At 44.1% G+C, this 23,137-nt stretch overlaps 1 long non-coding RNA gene and 1 other non-coding gene across 3 annotated transcripts in view; one reads left to right on the top strand and one right to left on the bottom strand.

The window, feature by feature from the left end:
- Positions 1 to 3: 3 nt before the first annotated feature.
- On the bottom strand, positions 4 to 75 carry trnah-gug (transfer RNA histidin (anticodon GUG)). Its single transcript has one exon. It is a non-coding gene; the product is annotated as a tRNA-His (tRNA).
- Positions 76 to 2,287: 2,212 nt separating this feature from the next.
- Positions 2,288 to 23,137, top strand: part of LOC127603806 (uncharacterized) — a 39,394-nt gene continuing 18,544 nt past the window's right edge. The window contains exons 1-6 of one of the 2 annotated variants that reach the window (XR_007963128.1): positions 2,288 to 2,382; positions 3,000 to 3,094; positions 4,655 to 4,760; positions 6,733 to 6,825; positions 20,942 to 21,102; positions 22,859 to 22,939. This is a non-coding gene — a long non-coding RNA (uncharacterized LOC127603806). Of the gene's footprint in view, positions 3,095 to 4,654; positions 4,761 to 6,732; positions 6,826 to 20,941; positions 21,103 to 22,858; positions 22,940 to 23,137 lie in introns of both variants that reach the window. The other variant, XR_007963127.1, reaches the window with a different exon arrangement.

Here is a 23,137-nt window from a genome sequence, read left to right as displayed (position 1 = left end):
AAATGCCGTGACCCGGATTCGAACCGGGGTTGCTGCGGCCACAACGCAGAGTACTAACCACTATACGATCACGGCTGGTTGTTCTTCAGGTACTGTACTGTCGTGACACCAATAGTGACATTACATTCACAAGGTTAGCTATAAGAAGTCATTAATAGCTAACCTTTTATTCACATCAGTGTGTATTTTTACTTGAAGTGAATCGGTGCTTTTACATTGAACATTCCCTTTTTTAACGCCAAGTATGCACCTGATGTGACGTCACCAACTTCTGCTCATAGCCACTAGGAGGCATATTTGCATCATATTTTCTGGTTTGCCAGAATGACTGCTTTCACATACGTTTCAGTCGTGACTCAATTCTGTTTGTGGCATTTCATCCCGTCGCCCTTTTCTAGCTGTTTTAAAAAATACGTAATACCATAATATTTCCAAGCAGAGGCTGTGAAAAGTAAGGAAAAGGGGTCAGTGAAAAGTAAGGAAAAGGGGTCAAAGTATTAAAAAAAGGCTCTTGTCAGTGTGTTGTGAGCATTTGGGCAGCAGAGAGAATGCCAAGAACAGTGTGAGAGTGTAAAAAATGCAAAGGGGAATGGCAGCATTTCAAAGATAGAAGGATACGACCCCCACCCTCCTCAACCAACACACTCCTTGTACTTGTCAGAAGTGATTAAAAGGCTGTTTCCTGTGCCAGTGATGTACTTCCCTGCCTCCCCTCAGGATACCCCAGTCAAATACATGAAGCAAATTGCTGAGTTTCCAATCCCCTGAGAGCTGGCGAGCTGGTAGAGATCCTCGGGCACATTCTTGCTGTCCCACTTTGAGGCGAAAAGTTAGAAAAGGTGACCACGTTTGGGCCATTGGTCCTCAGCTCAGAAAGTCATCCTGGCAGAATGTTGGTCACCTGCTGCGATTCGCACGTCATGCTCATAAAACATCTGCCTTCACAGTCCCTTTGATGTGGTGTGCTTTAAGGAATATTAATTGCACCGGTACAGTTCACATATGAAAGAAATGCAATGGTACTACTCGATACAAGCATGTAATACAACGTAATGCTCAAATGTGTACAAGTCCACCAATTGGTGGCACCGCAGCTCCATGTCGCGTTCAAATGCTCCATCCCTGCTGTCTCTACTGCAGTCCATTAACATCCCCACGCAACATCATTACACAGCGATGATCCATAATCACCCCGTCGTGGGTCTCCATTAACATCCATCGCTCTTCGGGGAGTTTTGCCCCGAATCGAGGAGAGCAATCGACATTGAGTAAGACTCATTTCCAAATGACCTCCCACGTAGATACAATCGCAACCTTCACGTTCCCATTTGCAAGTGTGGCGCGATGAAACGCACTTCTTCAGCTGTCAGACGAGTTATTGAAAGGGTGCAGTGCATTTCCTTGACAAAAATTGCCGTCCTTGTCGAAAAAGTTTGATGATTTTTAGCCTGCCAGGCAATCGGGCTTGCTTCACATTCAAAAGCTCCACATTTGATGAAAATTTCGACACTTGAAAAGAAGTAACTCACACCCAGTTTGCTTGGGGTGTATTAATATCCACAAATTCTGTTCGGCCAGATATCAGAAAATATCTTCGGTTGGCCATTCCGTGAAAAATTCAAAGGTTTGTAATTGTCTAAGGATATCACAAGATGGCCGCAAACTGCTACTTTTAGTCTGTACTATGGCATGACTGAATAAAGATCCTCCCCACACTTCAACATAGTTTCTTTGCAGCAAGATGTCACATGAAGGTGCCAAATGGGGGGGGTGGGGGGGATATGTTTGTTTTTGGAGTTGGGTCATGTAACATTCACAAGCTGAGCCTTGATCGGTCCTTACCTGAGCTCCGAGCAACTGTGATGATATTTTTAGTTGACAGCAAGTGGCAGTGCAAGGCAAAATGGCCGCCCCGTTGGACGGATTTTGCTGCTTAATTCATATTCCACTAACGCAATGTGTTTTGACTAGCAGGGCCGCATATAACATTATTGAAAAGGGAAAAAATGGATTTGACGTCCCCTTGCATCCCCTTCCTTTTATTCTCATTCCACGCTTTCCCTCCACTGGTCGTATCTGCCACTCTTTTCTCATTTACCTATCTCCATTCGCCCCTTTTCCCGCCGTCTCGTTTCCCCAATGATTAAACAATGCCGCCTCCCCGGCGAACCCACACTATTCTTTTTAATGCCTTCCGTCCGTCCCTCCCTCGAGCCGCTCTTCCGCCCGTCTATCGGAATCTTTAACCTCTCGCCATTCGTCTCGCCTTGTCGCCTTCATTATTTCTCTCTCTCTTTCTCTCTCGGCAGCCTCCCGTGGCCTGTCGCCTTGTGATTGAACGACTTGAGAAGTTAGTCCCATACCCTTCTGCCGTCCTCCAAGGTAATACACACACACACACACACACACACACATGACTTGGTCCCATACCATAAATATCTGGCCCGGGCCGACTTTAGTGCTCTCTATCCATCTATCTGCCGTGAATTGAGGAGCTTCATTTAGAGAAAAGTAGTGCTTTGCAGCTATCTAGTGGCATTTTGCTGTCAAGCAACTGTGTAGGACTGGATTGAGGTGTTTCATTTAGATTACTGCTATCCTGTGGCAGCTTGTTGTCAAGGAAATAACTACATGGGAGTGAATTTAAGAGTTTCAGTTACACAAAAATATTGCTGTGCTTCCATCTTGTGGCAACCACAGGCCATTATATGGGCTTTGCAGGGGGTGTCAACGAGAGATTTTTGCCTGATTCCCTGCGAATAGCTGTGTGTTGTAATTCTTTATTTTTGTCTACTATCAGAGGGTAGATGCAATGAAATCAACCATTTTGTGGTTTCCACTCAACAGAATTATTTTAAAGAAAAAAAAATCACTTCTTCGGTGTGTGGAGTGGGGTCAAAACTCAACAAAGGAAGCATGAAACTAAAGTTCTTGCCGTGTCCATTCTCAACAATAGTTTAATGTACTTGATTCCCAATGCACAATGTGTGTGTCTTGAGGTCTCCCTCCGCAGGTTTCGTCCTGATGGACCACTGCTGGTGCGTTGTGGAGATGAAAGGAATTCTGGGAAGTCATCTCACGCTACAGAGTCTGGGTAAGTGGCATGCCATGCGAAGCACAGCCCCGTCGAGGGGCTGAAAGGAGGCTTTCATCCCTTATCCTCCATCAGCCGGCCGTCTTTTTGTCCACGCGCCCTCGAGTTTCTTCCCGCTCTCGTCCACTCTTTTCTTGCGCCTTTCATACTTTTCCGCTTTGATTTTCTTTTTTTGGGGGTGTGGGGTGTACGTTTCCTGCTTTGATTTGCATTTTATTTCCTTCCCTCCTCTCCCCACCTTGTTTTCCCATCTTTTTCCATTCAGCCTTTCCCCATTCTTCTCTTTTCCCTTCACTGCGAACATGAAATGATCAAAGTTCCCATTCTGGCCATGACAGTTCAATTTTACCAGGCTATACCATGTCCGCACATCACACACACACACACACACACACACACACACACACACACACACACACACACACATGCAAACGAGTGAGCCAAGTTGCAATCTGCTTCTAATCTCTTCAAAAGGGGGAAACAGAACTGTGAACCAACATCAAATGTTCGGGGGTTTAGCTGCTCTCAGGTGCTCAATTTAGCAAAATGCATATCAATAGGTAAATGAGCATTCGTCACGTAGGTGGTCAGTATTTATGTATCAGTAATTTATAGACAATGATGTATTTCATAACAATTGTGGATAATTACTTTTTGGATTTTTAAAAATTGATTGTGCAAAAATGTGTTTTTCACAATACTGCGATTGGCTGGCAACCAGTTCAGTTCAGGGCGTACCCCACCAACTGCCCGAAGACAGCTGGGATGAAGTCAAATTGAGGCATCAACCCGCCCCCCCACCCCTCATTGTAATCATTTCCTTTCATAGATGCTGCTAAAAGTTCACAAAACAGCAGCACACCACATGGTACTCCTTTTTATTTGTTTTAAAACCATCATTATGGTATACGCTCATTGTTCTCTTCGCTGTTTGATATCATTCCAAAACAAACGAAAGCCTTCTTCCTAGTAGACACATTGTCTCGTCAACACGTCCACTAATTTCCAGCCAAAATCCTGACCGCTTCACACGTTTGTGTATCCCGGACTCTTTTCAGAACATACACGATGTCCTTCAAATGGACATCAAGCTGTTGGAATTAGTATGCATGCCCATTCAGTCATACTGCGCCACTTTTAAACTCAGCATGTGGGCTTTCTTGACAAGATGCGCGTTGATTCACCCGCCCCATGACCACCACCACCTTCACTCTTCTTTCCTTCAAGGTGTTTGAAATGGAGGGCCATTTCACCCCCATCCATCGCTGCATTCATCTGCCAATCTGTTCATCCCTCCGTCTTCTGTTCATCAACCTTCACGTTTCACAAAATGCTCTTTGATGCAGATAAAATTACCCGCATCAAATTCAGAAGAGAAGCGGAAAAAAAGTGAGCCAATCCAAACTCTGTATGCCGTTTTCCATTCTCTATTCCGATTTGCACCCATTCGATCTCCCTAGTATCAATCTGCCTTTTTTGTTAGATTTTTAAATGTATCTTTACCAGAAATTAGAGCACCCTCACAGATTTGTCAGGGTTGCCATTACACTGTTTCACCAGGAAGGGGCGCTGTGGTGCCATGAGGAGAAAGCATTGACGCTGCAGCACAGTCAACGCTTCCCTGACAGGGCGGACGACAACATGGGGTACAGATGACGTCTAAGAGGTGACGACACAGTTTAAATTCATGCTGTGGAAAATGTCACTCTGCTTTTTACGGGCTTATTGCCTCAGATAGGTGTGTGTGCGCGCGGGTCCCTTTTCTGCTTTGAAGTCAGACAACATATTGTTGCAAATATTTGCCCTTCTAAATGAGTCAGATGATACATTAATTTAGGGGGAGTCTCAAAGTCTTGGTGTTGTCCCCCAAAGTGTGTGTGTGTGTGTGTGCGTGCGTGTGTGTGTGTGTGTTCTGTAATCCGTCCACAGCAAACAGGCCTTTGCAGCTGACAAAGTGTGATTGATGCGGCCTCAGCCTCCACGCACCGCTCGCTAGGGTGCTTGATGGTGACAGATTGACTGACAACCGCCTTGACAAAGTGACAAAAGTGGCGGGGTGCCGTTCATCATTGCCCCGTTTGGGAGCCCTGAGCGAGCTTTTGGAGAAGTTTTACAACCCGACCCCGAAAAACAGACGATAGTTGTTGTCGTCCTGCTTTCGTTAGCTTTTGACCCATTGTAGGCCTCATGAGATGTTAGCATCATAGGCAGCATCAAGAAAAAGTAGTCAAGGGTGCCGCCAGGGGGGAAATTATTTAAGGCGAAGCTGTTTTAGGTGTTTTCAATGAATGTTGGTTCATTTGACTCTCAACTGTCATCGCTGAGAATGTTTTTGTGTGGACATGTAGTATTTCTTTTGGCCTGTTCCCATCGGCGAGCCACCCAGCCAACAGGGTGCCCAAAAATGATGTGCTGCAGGTTCATGACTTTGCTACTCTGAACAATTTAAAGTGTTCAATATTGAAAAGATTTATTCCTGGATTTAGATACTAACATGCGAAAAACTTGAGCTAGTCCTGAAGAGCAATCACAGACACGCACGCACATACAGAGCCTGCGAGCGTGCAGAGATGTGTGTTGTGCACTCAAGCCACAAATGTATTATTATCACCTCAGGCCCCCAACAGCATTTATGTGACCCCACGACCCAACACACTCACGCTCACACACTGAGAGGTGGTAGCAGGCTCCATTTCCTTCCATCACAGGTGTGTGTCGCTTGATAAACTTTATCAGCTCGAGGCATGCTGCTGTTGCTCAAGAAAAGTCAAAATGTCAGTGTGTGTGTGAGAGCCATCACATGTGTCCTTTTCACACCATCTAATGAAATCCACTACAGAAGCTTTATCACAAATTGTGCGCAGTGAGCCCCCACCCATGACGGGTTCCGGGTTTGCAGTCCTGCCGTTTCGTCGATTTTTGTACAGTTCATACCTCTTTTATGTTCTGCCTCCCTTTGACGCTTATTGTAACTCCACTTTTGCTGACCACTAGATACCGGCACACTATTTAGTTGGACACTGTGTAAATTTGAGTAAAGAAGAAGACTGAAAACAGGAAGTATAATATTTCAACTCACTCCAGTTTTGGCAGAAGTTTCTTAAATGTCAATCTGGTCTTCAATACCCCCCGTCATCAATTACGTTGAGACACGTGAAGGGCGCCGCACATTAATGTGAATATTGTACAGGGGTCTGGTTAATGTAAAATGCTCAGTGGATTGTGCAACATGTACTGTATTTTTGTCCACATTATTATAGTCATTAAAATTGATTAACATATTATACAATATAAATAGAACTGGCCGATGTGAAATTATTTAGTTTGTTGTTTTTATTTTGCTATTGACAATAAATCAATTACATAGTGATTTATTGAAGTGGACGAATATAAAATAATACAAAATTAATTAAAATTTAATGAACCATTGTAGGAAAGAAAAAGGTGAATTTAATGAATTAGTCAAGTGCTCTTTTAAATATCCTATAAATGCTCAGTGGATGTTGAAGGCGTACTTAATGTAACCATCTACTGTATTTTTCTTTGTCCACAGTGGAAGCACATTTTGTCTCCAAGACAACACACCCAGCCACACACACACAAAAGTTACATATTTGTTGTCATTCTTTTTCACACAGGCATCCTGCTACATTGGCGTACCAGAGGAAGAAAACAAGACGTGACAGCGTGAATCTCCAGCAAAGAGGACGTTGGCCGTGGCACACTTGGAGGTATGTGTCCGAGCATCCCTGAATGCACCGGCGTGAGGGACGGCTGATGAACGGCATCCTCTCCTAGTTGCCCACCATAACTGCGAAAAGCCGTGAGGGGTGGTGCCGTACTCTAGCCGGCGTTGCGTTTCTGCAGATGTACAGTGAAGGTTCTTGTGGTTCAATATCCGGACAGTGGACACACACACACACACACACTTGTTAGCAGCTGTTGAATAATGACGATCACATGTGGCTTCCATCTCATCCGAAACGCTGACTTCCACTAGATGGCACTGTTGACATATGCACACTTACATTAGCTGTCTACTATTGCCCCATGCTGCAATGTGCCCTTATTAGAAAAGCAGACGCACCTTGACGTGCGCAATCTATACGGGCTGTGGAAAGTCAATGTGAGGCACCCCCGTGATGCAACAAATTCAATTCATCGTGTCATACGCCCGGCATCTCCTCACAAGCCAAATACGTGTTGCATCCGTAAAGTCACTCCATTATAAGAGCGCGCGTGCGCTTTTCTGAAGGGCACTTGACAAGATGGGATGACGGCACGATTTGTCTGACAGAGGCCACCAAACAGACTGAAGCCAAATGGTTATTAAACATTTTTGCGCCAACGGATGAGATGCGGAGCAGCGCACGCGGTTAGCTTGTCTGCTTCGCAGTTCTGAGGTTCAGGGTTCAAAACTAAGCTTCTTCAGCTTCCTCCCGCAGTCAAAACCCACACATGTGAGAGTCACATGTATTGCCCATAGGTTTGGCTGTGAGACACTGAATCTCACAAAATGTTGTTTCAGATAGTTTTAACACTCCCACACAAACATTCAAACTCATTAAAAGACACTTTGAAAAAGTATTCTATCGCACTCTCGCAGACAAGAAATGGAATAAATAATGTGTAAAATCACCTGTTAGAAATGGGGGAAAAAAAGACTGTCTTGCACATAAAATAAGAGTTCAACATAATAAATGTTCATCCAAATCATGTAATTTCCTTTGACAAAAGGCGATGGTGTCATGCTAACATGAAACACCTTTGAAGGGCTCACGGAAATTAGCATAGATGTTGCGGTAATCTTAAGCCTTGTAACAGCTGCTGCTTCAACACAAATGAAGCAGCAACAGACAAACGGAGCAAACAAAAATCCCTTACAGGCAGTATTCTCTCTGCTCTTTGGGAACTCCGACTTGCCTCTGTTCTATAAAAACCCGTAAAAAAATTGTAATATAGCACGGCGTCATGAACGATGGACCGCATTTGGTGTATATGCAAATTCTGGATAGAAATACAGTATTATCAATAATTGGAGGGTGCCTGGTAGGATACAGTGGTAGCATATGCACAGGTATTTTTCATTTCCTCGTCTTTCAAACTATATTAAAAAAAAGCCTCAATAGACCCAAGCAGTGCTGAACATTATTTTCTTTGTTGGTAAAGGTTTGGACCCAGGTATTGAATTTCCTTTCCATTATGTAGCTGCACCTTAATGTTGTGACACATATTGGTTCTCAAAAGTCAGATGAAAGACACCAAAGGGAGTCTCTCCTGCGCCGAGAACCGTCAACATAATTCATGGTGAAGAGCGCCATGTTTCCCACACATTTTCCTGGCCCGGCGGACTCCCTCGCGGTCGAGTCAATCACGAGCGTCCCCCGTCACGAGTCGAGAGTGGACGCGGCGTAATGTTGTCGTGGCGCCACAAAACCCCAAGGAGAGAGACGCGCTCCCGGCGGTGGCGTGCTGGCGTTTTGCACGTCGTACCGACGGTGAATACGTGGCGCGAGATCAGAAACGTTGCGGTCTGTGCTCAGAGGGCGTGTTGCATGCAGAGTAAGATGCTCGAAAAACAACATATCCATTCACTGACTCGCACGGGCCAAGATAAACAAGTGTTGACTACCACTTTCATAAATGATTTATCGTGTTGGAGAGGGAAAAAAAGATTGCTATCTGTGTTGTGGTTGTTAAACTGGCAAACACACGTTTACGTCCATCAAGGTGTTTTTTTTTTCCCCATTGCCCTAAACATATATATTTTTTTAACCCTTTCAGGCACAGCTTTTCATGTTATTAGGTTACAGGGTGCATGAAATAGTTCATCCTGGTCTTCCTACATTGAAAAATGTCACTTATTTTTGGGTTGGTCTGGCAGTAAACTTGAGTTCACTCTATCCAAATGATTTTTATTTGTCTACGTGGCACGCAGACGGTTTTGTACACCAATCGCCGAGATTAATTGGGCCGCTTCCATCAATGAAAGTTCAGCCAATTGCCTTACGGTGCCTTTTCTTCTCCCAATTCTCTCTGCATCATTACTCATGTTGCATTTCGGTCCATAATGTCTTTCTGGTCTTTGTCTCAAAACTTTGCCCCATCCTTGAGAAGCCTCCAAGTTTTTGCTTGTCCTTGTTGCTACTTTGCTAATTTTGTCTGTGTAGGCTTAGTCGGATGCATAATAAATCTGAGGAGTTCCCTCCTCAGTACAGGACGGCAGAGATGGCTATACATCAACGGCGTTTGAGAGTGCCCCCTGTTCATCTCTTACAGTGAGCCAGCGCATCAATTTTGCTTGTTATAATTATTTTATTTCTTTTTTTTTTTCTGGGGTTTAGCTGACAGTTAAAACACGAGGATGCTCCCTGCCAAGGAACTCAAAATTGCCGCACGTCACCAGAGCAGCGCTAGCAAATCATAAATTCATGAAGAAGTCACAAACGCTTTCGAATGAGTTGGAGAGAAAGTTGTCAAGCTCGGCATATACTTGCCGAGGGCGTTGGGAGTGTCCGCCAGAAGTGGCAAAAGCGCTCAAAAGCTATACTTGGGTAGAAGTACAGATACTTGTGAAGCAAAAAGACTTTGGCAGAAGTGCTAATCCAACTCCTCTCCATAAGTAAAAAATATACCCTAAGACTCCAAAATTTCAGCAACAGTTATGTCTTTGTTTTCATTTTTTTAACATTGTGTTGTCTTTTGCGGAGGTTGAAATGTAGGAGTAAAATTCCAAAGTCATCTGAAAAATATAATTCAGGATAGTGACAAAGTATTTGTACTTCTAGCTACAGCTAAGGTGGCGTCTTCTGGTCTGAGAATCACATCTGAATTGCCAGATGGTATGCCTTGTGAAATTTACTCTTTCATTTGAGCTTCTGGAATTAATCTTGTAAATCGACAAGAAAACATTTTCTGCTGCAATAGTATCTAACCATGCTGGGAAGAAAGTTAGCCAATGTTAGCTGCTCGTTAGCAAAATGATGCTATGCTACACGGCCTTTATTTTCCTGCTTCCCGATATTGATACCTGTGGCGAAGATATATTCTTATTTTTCGCCAAGTGTATTTGAATGTTTTATTTTTAATTTCAAACCAAGAATATAATTTCATGGAAACAGACCAACTTGGGGAAAAAAATGGGCCGCTAGTTAGCTAAACGCTGCTGCATTCCATTGCCTTTGTTTAGCTGCTTTCCGGTTTTATGCATACATCAGAACAAATGTAGTTTACAACCAAGCTACATAGAACCAAACGCAGAAGAAATTAGCCACTAATAGTGGCTAGTAAAGCTTTGCTAAGCCACACACGGTAAACCCAGATTGGCCAACCATGGTGTGGTATAGAACAGCAACAATTCCCTGGCTCCAGTTTACACATTCTATATTTTTGCTCTTTTATCCGCTAATGATGGTTAAACATTGTCCTCGGGTTGTATTACGTAAAATATGTGTTTAAAAAAAATTATTTATTTTTTTGGTACCATTCTTATGCTTGAGTGGCCTCACCACAAGCACCTGTAAGGGCATCTGAGGCAAGTGACAAGCAGAGGGATGGCTATAATTTGACAGAGGAGGTAAAAGGCTCTCGACGCTTCCCCAATTCCAATTAGACGTGTTGGCATTGATGGTTAAATCCATAAACATCATCCATTGGCTAATCTGACCCGTTCTTTTCTGATAGCGCGCAACGTAATGAGTTGTAGTGGCGGTGACATCTCACATTTACAGGCTCCAGTCTCACCCTTCAGAGCCGCGAGCGCTTTTGTCGCGCTTCGACTCATGGCGACTGCTGAGTGATCGAAATTGATCATGGAAATTAGGGCGATGGCATTGTTACCACATTTGTAGCAGAGGTGATTCAGTAATTGGCATGCTAACAAATGCCAATACAGGGTCCAAGTCAAATGGATTCCAGGCTTTTAAGTGCCTGTCCCTCTCTGAACCTGTTAACCCTTTCATGAACCCGCTAACATGATAAACTGCTCTGTAGTCAGCACTGTCCCTGAAAGAGTTTAGAACCTTAAATCAGCCACACAGTATTATGGAAAATGTACTTTTTAATGTTTATATCAAAATGGCAACCAAAGCACTTTGGTGTTTTCAGTTGTTTAATGTGAAATTTTCATCACCGTCTCCATTTACAACTGAAATGATAGAGACCAGTCGAGGTGAAAGCGGTCAAAGCAAAAGGAATTTACATTTGGCCAAACCGCAGCCCGATGCTTCTAAAATCCACAACTAACCCGGATAAATGCAGGCTTTGGAGAAAGCAGTTGAATCCCGTCAAGCTCAATTGTCTGCAAAGACTTACAGTCGCGTAACATTTATGAAAGAAACTCTGTCCCATCTTTTTTTTTTCTCTCGTAGAAAAACATCCATGGATCATATATGAAGGCATATAGAATCGCAGGTGGTAAATTCTGACCTGCGACTCATCAAAGAACCCTGGATAATACCAAGCCTGCTCTTTGATCCCCCCCGTCACCATCTTCCCCGTCGACTTGGCAAGCCTTTCGCCCTTGCCTCGCTAGATTGCCTGGTGTCCCGCGGAGAGGTTTCACTTCATTTCCATACACGGCGCACACATCAAACGGCATGTTTCCAACAAAACAAACTCCAACGGGACCGTTCAGGTTGCTTCTACCTCTGCTGATCTGTTTTAATTGGCGCAAATGTGCCCTCTATGGTTTATTTTCAGTCAACTGTAGTCAAGCATGTCAGCATTGTAACAATTGGGCTAAAAAAAAAAAAAAAAACCAAAAATGCATTTCCCTGTATTTATGAGGGACATTTGAGATCGAAAGCATTTCAGTGAGAAGCAGTTTACTGAAAAACTCCCCCATGCATGTTTTTGTGCCTTTCCTGCGAGCTTTTAGATGCACAAAATGCCAATAAGGAACTGAAAAGAGAAAAAAGTAATACAGTGAAACTCCTCTACAACGAAATCACATTTGCAGCAAGAAATGTTTTACAATAGGGTTTTTTTCAGTGTAACAAATTTGATCTCCGATGTAAACACACACACACAAACGAATGTGTACTCTTTTTATTCCAATAGTGCATAGGTATGAGCACACATTTATTTGACACTTCATATAGTTATTGCTGAAAGAAAAAAGGGAAAGAAATTGCAAAATTTACGATCAGCATTCACTTTCACTTACATCAATTTCTTGGATAATGTCTTTTATTTTGCTTCCTCCGTGTTTCATTTTGATCACTTTTACTCTCTCTTCCAGGATCAGAGCGCTTCTTGCCTTAGCTGCTTGACATCCAAAGGTCCGTTTTGTAGCCCTTTTAGCAATGAAACGTTCATGCTGTGTCTGAATCTAACAATAACAAATACCTCCTGTACTACTGGAGAGTGGGAATCGTGTTAATGCATGAATATTTTTTCACATTTCGCCCATGTAGGTTTTGTTGTAGAAGAGTTTCACTGTAATCGGTGTCCGAATTGACGTCCACACTTCTGCCCTCGTATTAGCTGTTGGGACACAAAAATACGGTCGTAAAGATATTCAAAATGGGGGCGGAAGGGTGGGGGTGCTCTAGTCATATGATTTGTCTCGAGTCAGGCTTATGTGGGCAATTTTAGACTTGACTTGACCTCAAGTGGTACATTTGTAAATCTGTGTATCGGTAAACCAATTCATCCCAACTACAGTCTTCATTTGCTGGTCCAACAGGTGGGTGGCCAAAAAGAGGGCACGGGACGGATAAGATACTTTCGGCAGATAAGATCCGTTCGCCAAATTGTCATCGTGTCTAATAAGATCACGATCGGCATCTTCCGTGGCCTGTTGGAGGCTTCCCGGAGAGCGGGTCACCTTCGAGGTTTGCTATTCAAGAGAAAACTCGCTGGGGTGTCACGGGAAGTCTATTTTCCACTCCAAGTAGTGGAGCTGATTGGAAGTTTTGGACGTACCTGAGACCAATTAGCAATCAGCGCACAGCCCGTTTGACCTGTCAATCACTCGGGGGAGCTCTGCGAGGAAGCGGCGCTCGCTCACATGGAGGTCAGGATCAGGTGACCGTACGGGATCTTGCTCCCTCGAAATCCCCCATCCTCCCAACCGTGCAGAAACTTCCTCTGAAGAGACTCAAGGTCGTTCGTCACTCTCGACTTCCTACGTTTATTTTGCAGTCTTTGGATTGGTCGGTCGTGTTGGCATCGACTCGAACGTCTTAGCTTGGTGTCGTTCTGCGACTCATCGTTTTTTCCGCTAATAAGGAAACTGACTCACACAGGACTGCATGACAAACAACACGCATTTGTATCGAGTGCAGAAGTGTGACTCACCCGTGTTTATTCAAGAGCCAATCTTACCATCCTCGTGTAGCCTGGAAGCCTAACAGCAGTTTCATTTTAAGTCTGTGGATTTCCACTTCAACCTCAGGCATAGACTAAAACAAATGCCATGTCATACTGACGTTTTTTTTTTAAAATAGCTTGCAAGTGGATTAATCATAGATCCCAAACCCAGATGAGTGTCACCACAAGTTATCATCACCGCAAATCTTTACTCGTCACTTCTGATCGAAATGACCACGGTCCATGTTCAGGCAAACACTTTTTTTTTTTTGTCCTTACATATGTGACTCGTTATGAGTTTTTAAAAAAACATCTAAAAATAAACAACATATTGTCTTTTTTCTTCCATGTTTTTTTTAGCCAAGAATAAACAAAGGGAACTTTCGTTAGCATCCTCTACTGACGTTAGCATCCTCTAACGTTAGCATCCTCTACTGATGAAGCACCACTGGCCCGCGCGCCCATTTGTCATGCTTTACCTCCCGAACTTCTAGCATTATCCTTCTCTCTCTTTCTGTTCTTGGCAGCGCTTGCACACATTGTCCATGGTAGCAGGTCGCTTGAGCATCTGTGAGTGTGTGCGTGAGAGCAGTCTAGACGCGGTTTCCTCTGCCGTGTTTGTCTTTCTCCTCGTGCCAGCTGATCTATTCGGCCAGGAATGTTAGCGTTCGCCATTGCGTTAGCACGCGCTCCCCGTGATGCCCCTCCTATTTTCGCCCCCCCTCCATCCGTTTTTGTCTCTTCAGGTTCTTATCTGCGCCTGACTTTTAACCGCTGCCTCCGAGCACGCGGACTTTTTCGCCTCGCTTCCGGTTTCCACTTCTCGGCGGGGGAGCCGACGTGCAATTTATCTTCCTGTTAAATGGTCGCAAATGCACATTTCTGATCTGCGCTTGAGCACATTTTTCTCCTTCCTCACGAGCGCAAACCCTCTCTCGCTTTCCTCCCCTCTCCCTCCTGCGGAGTCATCATTCATCGAGTGTCTTCTGGCAACAGACCAGCGCACCTTAGCATGCGTAATTAGGTGTGAAAATTCCTCATTTCAGCACGGACGAGCGGGGCGTCTATTTTGTCGCTGGTTGACTTTCACAACTTTGGCCTCCCTGTGTGGCGTTTGCATGGTCTCTTCTCGCCCGCGATGGCTACTTAGCCTTCCTTCGGGCATTTTTTTTTGTGGTTTTGTTTCCCCAGAAATTATATGATGAGGAAGCCTAGAGCGATACGAATCCAAACTGAAAATGGCGATCTGCTTCATCTTTGAACTGGAGTGACTAAAACTGATGAGGTCGCGGTTGAACTATCGCCTATCCCATCTGACTTTGGCACAGGAGACAGGGTACACCCCTGACTGGTCGCCGGCCAATCGCAGGGCACCAGAACCCATCAGTATCAATATTTTCCAACCAGCAGTCACTCACTGCCACTAGGAAGCGATCCAACGAGTTCCCAGTTGTCAGCCTCGCACCATCTGCTAAACTTATCAGCAGCCTGGCTCGCTGTTGCCGCGGCGACCCTAGCAAACAGCGAAAAGGAGGGGCGCGAGGCTGCCAAGTGCTGCAACGACTCCCCGTTTTCTCACCATCTCTTTTAACCCCGCCTTCTTTTTTTTCCCCCTCACTCACTTTAATTCTCCTGCCTCTGTCACTTCTAAAAATGGACACTTGATCAATGAATTAATCAATAAAGCGTTGGACCGGAGACCCCGGTTCTCTCTTAAATCTTAATCTGACTCCATCCCTCCATCCATTTTGGACTGTACTTTTCCTCATGTCAGCAGATATTTTATCGCCATTTCCAATAACTCGAGCCGGCATCGGCCAATTTTTTGTGACCCAAGGACTTCGGCTTTAATTTGGGATCCATGTGACCGGTGTCATGCATTTCATTCCATCTTTTTTGATCAGAAGGACTACTAGAGTGAAGAAGGAGGGCAGCTCCATCGCCACGAGCCACATTGCGATTTGACTGAGCTGTATTTTTTTTCCGTTTGCCGATATTGTCATGATGTGGAAGCAGAGCATGATGTTTTCACTTTGCTCGAAGGTGTCAAGGTGTTCGGATGGAATTAAAATAGATTTTCAAGATAGTGTGTGTGTGTGTGTGTGTGTGTGTGTGTGTGTGTGTGTGTGCGTATTTGCCAGCACCGCATCGCCGTGTTTTGCATAATTCCCCTCTCATGCCCGGGCACCGCTGCCCTTGCCCGGGGCGCTGAACACGTACGTGCCCGTGTGCCCGCATGTGCCGGTGATGGATGTTTTAGGGTGAGCAGGTTAATCTCTCGCTAATGTTGATGAATTGTCCACGATCCCGATTGCGGCAAAAGTACACACGCGACGCAGTACAGGCCGCGGTTATGTGAGAAAAGAGCAACACTGAGGAATTTGTTTCTCATTTATTCCTCATTTATAATGATGGCGGGTTTTTTTCACCCCAAATTATTATTTTAAAATCTGTATTTTTATGTGCCCCCCCCAACCCCTCTCTAATATAAAAATAACTTTGGGTGGACGGGAACATCATTGGAAAATTCATTTTCTTCAAAGCATAACGTTGTTGCCAAGTGACGATTTGGTAGATGGGAACGAACACGAATGCAACGATCAGTCAAGAGCACATCACATCACATCGCATCAAAATGCAAAAGCCGAGGTGATGAGTTCTTATTTGAACTTATGCAAATTGTCTTATGAAATATTGAAGGCGAGGCATGAAACTCCAAACCTCCTGGAAGATTTTTATTTATTTATTTTTTGGGGGGGGCAATTTGGTTGGCAAATGCGTCTTGAGCGGAGAGAGACACACACACATAGAGACACATGTAAGTAGTTTATATTCACCAAGAAAAGAGCAGCTTGCGGAGGGGGGGCGAGATCAGACACACATGCAACTTTTGATTATTCTCTCAGGTCTTTCATTCCTTTTTCGGAGCGTGATTTTTCTTTTTTGTGTTTGATAAGGGATGGGACATATTTGCTTCGAGTCGTGTGACTGAGTGGAAACAAAAGGACGTTTTGAATTGGTCACCTCAGGAATGGAACCTCGAATGATTCTTTTAAATGGAATGATAGAATATTTGTTTTTTGGGGGGTAAAATTACAATTACAATTGACTTCTCATCATATTTTGATGGTTATTCTCATGAAATTGTGACTTTTCGAATGATTTTTAAGGATTTACTCTTTTTTTGGTGGTGCCTAAAATTTCACCTTTATTCCTTTTCAATTTGGCCTTTTTTTCCAAACAATTAAAATGTATTCACATAAATGTAGCTTTTTCTTCTAAAATATTTTTTCCTATCATAAATTCTTATCAAATGTACTTTTTTTTTTACCGTGAAATAAGGCCTTGTCTTTATTTGGAATTTTAACAATCTCAAAACAGTTCAATATCATTTTACACACATCTTACAATGTTACCCTGAACAGAAAAGAATTGATTAACAAAAAAATAATCACACGCTAAGACTCTCTGTAACAACCCAGGCTAAACGTAGGTCCTCCCTGAGATGCAAATCTTGCCTCTCTGTAACTCCAGCATACTTCCGTTGACCAGTTATTCTAGTACTTTTGATATTGGCGTCGTTTTGGGGCATATTGGTGCCAAGGAGCTGTGTCAGGGTCGAATGAAGAGCTTCATTTAGCCATAAATTGTGCTTTTGCGCCATCTTGTGACATGCTATTGCCCAAGCAACCATGTTGAAGCAGGTTGAGAAGATTAATTGTGACCAAAGTAGTGCTTTGCCACCACCCCTTTGTGACTTCGTGAAGCCTATTTTGGCTGGGTGTCAATTCCTCTTGGATTTTTGCTATTTTTGTTCGGCCCTGTGCTCCGGCACCCCTAAAACGGGTCAAAATATGTCCATGGTTAGGGGCCCATAGGGGTTGCGTGGTACACTTCAAGTTTGTCAATGCTGTTATATGGATCATGATAAATCTTTTTTTTTTTCCACAAGATGTGATTCTCAGCCCAGTCCTCTTCTTGGTTGTGCGCTAGCCAAGGAGCCTTCTTAATAGGAAAGAGCTCTGTCATTTCATTTCTCTGTCTGGGGAGATTTGAACATTTCTATTTCATCTTTCATCGCAGACGCTCAACCGAAAATAACGGCGCAACCCCCGCTGACCTTTTGTGCACTGACTGCGTTGAAACACACCTTTTTGCTTTTTTGATTTTTTTTCCTCTCCCTATTGTTTCCAGCGAAAAACGTTTCTATTCCTTTTCTTTGTGTCTCGATTTGAATGCATGATTGAATACCGTCCGTCTCACACCGCCTTCAAACTGTGCACGTCTTCTAAAGATGAAGTGAATTATTTAGCAGATTTCACTCTTTAAGTTCGTTTCTTATTCGTGAATGTTGTATTATTATTATTATTCATGGGTGTGATTCTTAGAGTGGAGTTTCTATGAATTTAGGGGACGTGTTAAGCGTGTTCCTCAATGTCTGTGCATCTCCCTTGGTCTCTCTTCCTGTCAATAATTGATGAGCTGAATTTTATGAACACATTCAAAGCGTTCGGAATGCACTCATTGTTTTTTCCTTTCCTGCTGCTGCTTTTTTTTTTTTTAATCCAACACCCCATGCTCTAAATTCTATGTGAGTGCCCATCGGCAAAATCAGTCTCGCCCCCCCCCCCCCCCTTTCCCACAATCGTTACTCAGCAGGACTCCCTCAAGGCCGACGCTGCTTGGTAGCTGCGGTGTCAATAATGCAACAAGGTTGGACGTCATTGGTTGTGTCGCTTCTCAGATTTACGCACTCACACAGAAGCCCAAAGGGAAAGAAGACCCAACACTGTTTTTGTTTCCTGCGCAAAGGCAGCACGCTTCTGCAAGAAATTGTCATGCGGTACATGAAGAAGCCAAATTTGCCGTATGGAAAAAGACATCAAATCCTTCAAAGTTAAGACAAACCAGTCACAAGTTCACATTTTCGCAGATTTATTTTTCAACCTCTCCCTTGTTATTTGATGCTAAATTGGCCTCTTTGCAACCATGTGGCATCTGGGTGCCAAGGAACTATGTTGCAGTGAGTTGAGAAGGGGAGTCATGCTTTGCCAGCATCTTGTAGCATTTGTATGTAATTGTCAACCTTTTTCGGCAGATTCTTGCTGTCCGTGGCAGAATGAAAATGTCCATGTATCCCTGACAACCCCCCCCCCCCCCCCCCCACACACACACACACCTCCCCACGACACGACCCCGAGTTCAACTTCCTCTTCAGCACCACTGAAGAAGTGGCTGAAGGATTTGTCTCGCGACTTGAGAATTTGGGTCACAGTGGTATTCCCCACCCCCAAAAATAAAAAAATATAATAAAAGGGAAAGCCACCTTGTTCCTCGCCTTGTTCTGATGTTATTCAAAGCCCCAGGAAAGACGAGGGGCTTCAGCTCGCAGGCCTTACACGCGCAGAGATCATTGGATAATTGATTCTCTTTTGTTCAGTCCGTCGCTTGCGACAAACTCCGACAAGGCCCAACAACCCCTGAAGCACCTCCGAGAAAATGTGGAAGGACTTTCACATCTTCATCTCGAGTAGGCATTTTTGCGATTATCCGGACAGCAGAAGCAACACTGCCAATTTGACTCGACCGCCTTGAATTTAGGGTAGTTGGGTACTAGAAACTAATCGCTGAGAAATACTTCACAACTCACAGCGGGTATGCGCTTTGTCCTCACAAGTTGGACAATAAAGTCGTTTAATAGAACGACCAAGTCTTACTCGTAAAAAAAATCTGTTTGAGCATTTATGTGATTACCCGTGGTACTCCACTTTAGGTATCGGTGCGCACTTTTGTCCTCGCTCGTAGGGCAACAACTGCACTCGTCGACACCTGTGTGCTACTGGTGACACTTAGAATTTCACTCGTAGTAGTAGGAGTATGCAGCTAATGCACAAATTTGCATTGGCTCATATCACATCGCTGTCGTACTAGTATGCCCAAGTTGTCCTACTAATGAGGACGAAGAGCACACTAGTACCCTTAAGATGGACCTTAAGATGGATATCATGAATGTCCAATAAATGTTTCGAACTTCTTTTAGTGATGGTCACCGAAAAAAGATGTTCCTAATGGGCTTTTGTATTTACTCGCAGATTCCCCCTGTTGTCGTAAAGTGGAATGACAGTAGTGCAATGTTGGCCTCACTCAACATCTTTTTGACTCATAGTGCACTCATTCAAAGTACGGTGATAGCTTGAAGACGAATTGTCGGAGAAAATGAGCCTTTGCGTACGATCCGGTAAAAAGAAAATGATGCATGAATGTGGTCACATGACATGGAAGGCGATGTTTACGGAGAAGACCTGCACTCTGGGCCATATGTGGCCCACGGGCCGGAGTTTCCCCCACCCAGGTCCGCGTGCTTGTGCGTGCGAGCGTAAGTGATAATGTTGTGTTTAGGGCCAGTTCATTAGGCTGACGCAGAGAGAAGGCGCGTATAAATATCCCCGCTCTCAGGACAGCCTGACAAAAAATTATAGTCGTGGCCGCGCACGCATATTGACAGCATGAGTCAGTTAGGCGCAGGATTTACGGTGATTGGGGGAGGTGAAGTGAGGACACCGGCACCCGCTTGTACACAAATACTGTCGTGAGAAAGAAAAAAAAAATAATTAAAAAACAGGTACAGCGCGCGCGGTAAATTATCGGCACATAAAGACGGCGAGGGAACAGAATATTTTATGGTGGACGCAGAGATGTGTTGTTGCCACGCCGCGCTGATCAATACGCTCTTTATTGGGAGTGGCAGTCGCTCAGGCGGCTCTGAGACCTCCCGTGCACCACGACGGTGGAAGCTGCTTGCTGGAAAGCGTTTCCTTTATGAGCGCCAATGAAATGCCCTCCAGCAAAATCCCAAATGCCCAACTGCTAATTAAAACCACACAAGTCGACCCAGAAATTAGGTTCAATCCGATCAAAAAGGATACTTAAACGTTTCTATTTGACATGTGACGGGGAATATTACTCTCAATGAAGGTGCCCGCAGAAATTGGTCCACGCAAACTAATATAGCATTTATTTCCACGTCATGGAATTTCCAATTTACTGCATCCTACCGACTTCACACCGCAACCAATATTTCATCGCGTCTCCAAATGGCGTGCGCAACAGCCGTCGGCCTTTATCTCGAGTAGTTTTTCGCTTTTGTGTCCGCATCCTCATTGAACTCATCCATAATTGACTCGGCTGCGTGTGAGATCTCTGTGAGTCATGCGACCCTGGCATCGCAGCCAATTGTGCAACATTTGACGCATGCACTGCACTCTGTTGCTGTTAAATGGCAGAGCGGCAGGAAAAAAAAAAAAAGCAAACAAAAGAAAAACTGAAAAACAATGTGCCTAAGGTGGAGCTTGGCTTTCTCCTGTAATGTGGATTAGATGAGTAATAGTTGTAAATCTATCTTGTCCAGCCATAATAACCACCCGTGTGTCTTCAGTTCGATCGAGTTCAGTTCAGATCGAAAATTGTGTTCCCACGTGAAATGGCACTTCATTGTTCATGTTCGTGTTTTTTTTTGTTTTTTTGTTTTTGCAGCATGAAGGCAACTGTAAACCTAGACTGGCACGCCTTCAGTACAGCGCCACGTCATGCTGCAACATGCCAAGTCTACCGCAAGAGTTGCCACGTAATAAAGCGCACGAAGAATAGGCAGAGAAGTTCCCCTACTGAACTGTAGCCGAGAGAATTATACGCTTGTAAGTATTGTTGTATGCTCTGTTTGGATGCGTCGAGTTTAGAATTACTTTTTTTTGGGGTGGGGTTGCACTTACTGTAACATTGATGCTAATGTTGGTTAGCCCGTGTTTACGCTTTTTAAAAAAAAGGACAACATTTGAAGGCAACAAACGTTGATTTTAAGCTTTTAAATTGGACAAGTCGCCAACATACATATTTTTGCGTTTGTGAAAATCGTCTTTCCCACATCTTTGACAAACAACGCAGCAAATGTAACTGGGGCAAACAACTTGATTGCTTCGTTGCGCTAACGAACTTTGTTGCCATGGATGTCAAAAGTTTATATTTTAAAGTTGTTTTCACTGAAATGAAATACAAGTTGTGTCTTTTAGTGGAAATTGTCGGTCGACTTCGTCCCTCCATTCCATTTTGAGATCGTTCATATGGAACGGCAACATTGGCACAAAGAGCAGAAACGTATTCCTTTAGTCTGAATGCATTAGAATGTTGAGAATTTCAACAGGTTCAAAGCAAAAGCACAAACGACTTGGCTGATGTCCCCCCCCCCGCCCCCCGAGTAAAAGTTTGCCTCCCCACGGTTTAAAGGCTGTGATCATACCCCTGAAATTGGAAAAAAAAATTGCAGCGCCGACTTCATTCCCCACTCCACATCCGTAAATACACGTTGGTCCCAAAAGTCACTATCTGCTTTCTTCTTTCCATTTCGTTGGAGGTATCATTCCGATCGACGTGAGGTCATCAGTATTTGACAACATAAGCTTTGCAGTTTTTGGAGGCGTATCATTGCCGCCAACCCACGGATCACCAATTGACATTGGGGCAGTTTTGTAAAAAATTGCCACCTGACAGACTTTCTGTCCCCAACTGCACTTTGGCGCCAATTTGAGAAGCTTTTACGGTCGCCGCGTTGCTCCGCACGCTTTATACACTTTACGTTATTCACGGTAAATCGGGATTAGTCCATGTAGAGGGCAGCTCTTGAACTTCGGAGAGAGAAAAAGCTCAAAAACCAAAATAGTCAAAAATGAGTCATTAGCAGAGATGATGAAACATTAAATTGCGACAATTAACGGGCCAAATGTATCCGCTCATCTCAGGTGGGTGCGCTCCAAAATGGGAGCCAATGTCGGCGGTCGGAATCTTCCGTTCGTTTTATTTATTTTTATTTTTATTTTATTTTTTTGACAAGCACCGAATCAAAACTCTGACACATACAGTGGCTAATGCGTGTGTGGTTGGCTTGGTGGCACAGACTGGAAACAAAATGAAGCTCTGACATATCAACAGGTTGCCAAGAGCCCGTAGATTTTGCCGTCCAAATGACTTATGCCAGTTGAGGATAGCATGCATGAATTATTCATTGCGGGGGGGGGGGGGGGCGACCACCACCCCGCCTGCACCAAGACTCTGCAAAAAAGTCCCACATGACTGATGTCCCGCTTTAGAACGACAATCGCTCACTGAGTGTGAATTTATTTTTCATTACAGCGCCTCGCCACCCCCGCAGGGGTCATCTATTACGGCACGATACATACGTCTGCAATGCAAATGTTGGGGCGGGGGGGGGGGGGGTCCTAAAGGGTGGACGCTCACATTTATTACATTTGTTCCCGTGTGGCCTCAGTTCATTATTCTGCTCAGATTAACGCTGCTGATTTATCAATGTACAAACTTTGACTTTTCAGCCATTTCTCATGTTTTTCTTTTTCTCTCTCTCACTCTTTTTTTTTTTTTTTTTTTTTGGGGGCTGCCAAGCTCCATATCACCGCAAGGCTTCCCGGCGGCCCACTATAAGACCGCGTCATGTCATCTGTACCAGCCAATCATCGACGAAAGGTAAGGATGATGATCAAAAGTTATATTGAAGTGTCATGAAAGAAAAAGTTAATTAATGTCATGTCTGGGCTACGGTAAATTAGCACCCACTTTATCGGTAATCATCAACCTTCAAACAACTGCCGCTGTGAAACACACGGAGCAGCAACTCAAATTGTGACCGTTTTCCCATAACATTTTGACTTTATTTGGTTCAGA

Source organism: Hippocampus zosterae, chromosome 7 (assembly GCF_025434085.1).
Source record: "Hippocampus zosterae strain Florida chromosome 7, ASM2543408v3, whole genome shotgun sequence".
NCBI lineage: Eukaryota > Metazoa > Chordata > Actinopteri > Syngnathiformes > Syngnathidae > Hippocampus > Hippocampus zosterae.
The sequence above is the reverse complement of the archived record's forward strand: the minus strand, read 5'-3'. Positions and strand labels throughout refer to the sequence as shown.